General features: G+C 40.2%; 1 protein-coding gene across 1 annotated transcript in view; it reads left to right on the top strand.

The window, feature by feature from the left end:
- LOC123520273 (G-protein coupled receptor dmsr-1-like) overlaps positions 1 to 5000 on the top strand; it is an 84917-nt gene that overhangs the window by 11603 nt on the left and 68314 nt on the right. The window lies entirely within an intron of this gene.

Below are 5000 nucleotides of genomic sequence, written 5' to 3'. Positions count from 1 at the left end.
GTGTGTGTGTGTGTGTGTGTGTGTGTGTGTGTGTGTGTGTGTGTGTGTGTGTGTGTGTGTGTGTGTGTGTGTGTGTGTGTGTGTGTGTGTGTGTGTGTGTGTGTTTGTGTTTGCGTCGTCATTCATACACTTGACAGTAAGTGAAACGTAGTGCAGTTTTACCGTAGAGTTTTCAACATACTGATTCCCTCCTCTTTATACACATATTTACCATTCACGTTCCTTATTCACGCCTATTATCTAGTGACGGGCTTGGTACTTGTTACAGAGCGCCAGTCAACCTATCGTAGCAAATTGTGGTCACAGTTTGAATAGACATTGGTATGTTTCTTGTAGTCTGATTTCTTTTCCCTGTTGATCTACTTTCCCTCTCTCCTGATCTGGCTCCTTCCTACTTTCCCTCTCCCCTTTCCTTTTTCTCCTTGACCCAGTATACCTTCGCGGCGGTGTATGGCTTCAATAACTTGCACTATTCTCTTCTTCTTGTTTTTTCTGACGTCTTGATTACTTTCGCTGGTTCCTTGATTGGACATCTATCTGATTGGAAGGTGTATATGACCTTTCCGTAGCGGGCAACCTTATTATTCTACGCTCCAACTGTTTATTATTTTTTTTATTTTTTTTCTCTTTTTTTCTAGTTTTTGTAACAATATATACTGTGCAAGTTATTCTTTCCTCTTAATTTATTCCTTCTATCAAACGTCTTTCCTCTATTTTTTTCTTATTAAATTCTCTCTTCCTGCACCTTTCCTCCATATTTTCACCTCCTTCCGCTCTCTCTTCTTACCGTGTTCTTTCTCTCTCTCTCTCTCTCTCTCTCTCTCTCTCTCTCTCTCTCTCTCTCTCTCTCTCTCTCTCTCTCTCTCTCTCTCTCTCTCTCTCTCTCTCTCTCTCTCTCTCTCTCTCTCTCTCTCTCTCTTTGTCCTTGCATTCTTGTTCCTCTTTCTTTTTACTTCTGCCCGTTTCCTCTTCTCATTGCATTCTCTCTCTCCTTACATTCCTTCTTCTCTTTCGTTTTCTTTTCATCTTATCTTCCTTTTCTCCTTCCTTCAGACAACATTTCACCTTCTAACATTACTCGTCTTCATCTCCTTCCCTCTCCACTTTACTATTTCTTTGTTTTTATCACTTTCTCATGAATTTTTTCTCTACGTACATCTGTCCTTCTCTTCGTGTTTCGTTGATTCTTGATTCCTCTTTCTCTTTCTGCTGAGATTTGATTATTGGTCCACTCTTTCCATTAGTCTTCCTTTACCTGTTCTTTTGATTTTTGATTCCTCTTCCTCATCTTCTGCCTCCTTCATTCCTTTTTTTTTCTCTCTCCAGTATTTCACCTCTTCTCTTCTTACTGTTCTCTTGTTTCTTGCTTCCTCTTCCTCATCTTCTGCCTCTTTCATTCCTTTTTTTCCTTGCTTCAGTATTTCACCTTCTCTCTTCTCACTGTTCTCTCGATTCATCTTCATTTCCTTCGTTCTCTGCAACCTTGAATCACCTACTCTTCTTCTTCTTCTCGTAATTCCTCTTTCATCTTTACTCCTATCACTGGATCTCTCTTAGCCTTCCTTTCGAGTCTTTCTCCTCCTTCTCTCCAGGTTCCTCCACTCTTTTCTTCTTCACGACACAGAAATTACCTCATCATCTCCTTCTGTCCTCCACTCCATTTGCCCGTCTGGCTTGGTCCTTCCTGCCGCCTCTGTGCCAAGCCTCGCTGCGTTACCTTCCATACCCATTACGGCACACACGTCTCGATCCTGCTGCCTTGAGACTTCTTGTTGGTATGTGTGTGTGTGTGTGTGTGTGTGTGTGTGTGTGTGTGTGTGTGTGTGTGTGTGTGTGTGTGTGTGTGTGTGTGTGTGTGTGTGTGTGTGTGTGTGTGTGTGTGTGTGCGAGTTTTGAGGCCAGACAAAGTATAGTCGTTATCTTCACACACACACACACACACACACACACACACACACTGTCTCTCTCTTTTTTCTATCTCTCCTTCGTCTAGTCTTCTTGTACTCTTCTCAGCGCCTCCCTCTCTCTCTCTCTCTCTCTCTCTCTCTCTCTCTCTCTCTCTCTCTCTCTCTCTCTCTCTCTCTCTCTCTCTCTCTCTCTCTCTCTCTCTCTCTCTCTCTCTCTCTCTCTCTCTCTCTCTCTCTCTCTCTCTCTCAGGTATTGAAGGGAGGCACGGGGTGGAGGGGAGGCGCATTGTTGATAGCGTCATTATATTGGTTGGCGTGGCTTCCGTGTTGGCAGGAGTGATGAAGACGAAGAGCACGGAGGCGGGGAAATAATCGCGCTGGAAAGGTTTACACGGCACGGCTTGGGAAATGAGAGTATAAGGCAGCGCGCTCCCTTCGGTCTGTGGAAATGTTGATAATTATAATACGGGACAGAAAAACGTGGGAATATAGAAACACATGATAAAGAATGTTGATTATAATACGAGACAGAAATACATGAATGAAAAGAATCATTATCATTATTATTGTTTTTTTTTCTTTACTGATATCGTTGTCTACGTCAATGGAAAAAAATATAAGGGATAAACCTGATTTTTAGCCTTATTTCTATCGTTATAGTAAAGTAAACAATAAAATAAATACACATATACACAAAAAAGGAGTTATTTCACCTTTCTATTTTTGTCTACATAAATGCATGACAAAAGGATTAAATTTTGTTTTTATTTCTTTTCATTATCAACACAAAAACAAATATATTACAAGAGTGATTCTGCACTTATCATTACTGCTCACGATATGATTTCCAAGATACTTTAGTTAACGTTAGGAGGGATAAAATGTCAGATATTTCATTGCAATGTACTATAGAGCCTTAATTGTGAAGATAATGGAAGGAATTTCACCATTATTTATTAATCTTTTATTGGCATACTTTTCTACGCTATTATTTTCAGAGTACTTCAATAAAGTCAGTAGGAACAGAATGTAAAGATCTAATTGTAATATGGAAGCTTAATAGTGGAGAGAATACGTGAAATTTCGCTCTTATTAGCTTCATTATAAAACTCTCCCTGATTTTGCATTTTTAGTTGCGTTAGAATGTTTCGTTTTAAAAGCAATCGTTAAGAGTACAACGTTGATTATAATGTTACGAGGGCAAGTTTTGCTTTCACATTATTTCATCGTCATTCCTTGGTTATTGAAATTTTTACTTCCCTTATTTCTTTTCCTCGAAGTAACTAATATTCTCTTCCTCTTATTGTTATTACTCTTATGTGTATCTTTTATTGTCTCAGTCTGTGTGTGTGTGTGTGTGTGTGTGTGTGTGTGTGTGTGTGTGTGTGTGTGTGTGTGTGTGTGTGTGTGTGTGTGTGTGTGTGTGTGTGTGTGTGTGCCGTGTGTGTGGCTTTGTAAATAACGAGGTGCCGTTATTACTGTAATTGAACAGTATGGCGCACACACACACACACACACACACACACACACACACACACACACACACACACACACACACACACAGAGAGAGAGAGAGAGAGAGAGAGAGAGAGAGAGAGAGAGAGAGAGAGAGAGAGAGAGAGAGAGAGAGAGAGAGAGAGAGAGAGAGAGAGAGAGAGAGAGAGAGAGAGAGAGAGAGAGAGAGAGAGAGAGAGAGAGAGAGAGACAAACAGACAGAGAGAGAGTGACTGTGACAGATGCACAAACAGACAGCCATACAGACAAGCAATTAAAAATATTCACAAAGCGTTCTCTCTGATTAATTTCCCATTCACTTACATTAATAATTCTTGAAAATGATTATAGCTAATATTGAAAAGTGACGGAAAACTCTATCGGGAAAATATATCATGATTATTTTTCCCTACATTTTTCTTCTTTTCTTCTCACAATATTCTGAATTTCAACAATGAGGAGCAATGACCTGGCAAAGCTTTTAAGCATACGATCAGAAATTCATGGAGAAAATTTTACTCTATATGTTAAGAGAAGGAAATTACTCCTTTCTCTCTCTCTCTCTCTCTCTCTCTCTCTCTCTCTCTCTCTCTCTCTCTCTCTCTCTCTCTCTCTCTCTGGGAAACAAAAGACGAAAAAGCTATGAATACTAAAGATTAACATGAAAGAACGCAAATATTAACATTCTAAGCCTCCTCCTGCTCCTCCTCCTCCTCCTCCTCCTCCTCCTCCTCCTCCTCCTCCTCCTCCTCCTCCTCCTCTTCCTCCTCCTCCTTCTGCTCCCCTCCTCCTCCTTAGTAGTGATAGTTGTGGTGGTGATGATGGTGGTAGTGGTAGTAATAGTAGTAGTAGTAGTAGTAGTAGTAGTAGTAGTAGTAGTAGTAGTAGTAGTAGTAGTAGTAGTAGTAGTAGTAGTAGTAGTAGTAGGTAGCATTTCTATATCTCTTTCCCCCCAACCTTCTCAACCTGCTTCCATTCTATCCCCTACATCGACACTCAACAATACAACAACTCTTCCTACTCTCTCTCTCTCTCTCTCTCTCTCTCTCTCTCTCTCTCTCTCTCTCTCTCTCTCTCTCTCTCTCTCTCTCTCTTCCCTTCCCGACTTTCTCCTTTCTTTCCCCTACCAATAGCGACAACCTGTTTCAGCCTCTTTTCCTCCTTTATCCCTTCCTCTTCCTACTCCTTTTCCTCCACTGTCAACACCAGTAAGCCTTCCTCGTTCCTCCTCCGTCCCTTCCTCCTCCCTTTCTCTTCATACTTCAACAGGAACGTGCATTTTGCTACCCGAGAAGGATATGCATATATACATACATACTGTTACATAAATACATACATATACATAAACAAACACACATAGAGACGAAGACAGAGATATAGGTAGATTGCTAGACTGATAGATAGACAGATAAACATTAGGACAGACAGACAAAGAGATAGACAGACACAGATAGATAGATATAGATAGGTAGATAATATATATATAGGTAGATTAAAAAAAAGATAGAGAAACAGACAGATAAATAGGTAGATAGATAAAAAGATAGACAGATAGACATGAATATACTGGCAGACTAAATAATATACAACCAGAAAAAG

The sequence above is a fragment of the Portunus trituberculatus genome, chromosome 46 (genome assembly GCF_017591435.1).
Source record: "Portunus trituberculatus isolate SZX2019 chromosome 46, ASM1759143v1, whole genome shotgun sequence".
Taxonomy (NCBI): domain Eukaryota; kingdom Metazoa; phylum Arthropoda; class Malacostraca; order Decapoda; family Portunidae; genus Portunus; species Portunus trituberculatus.
This window is presented reverse-complemented; position numbering and strand designations above follow the sequence as displayed.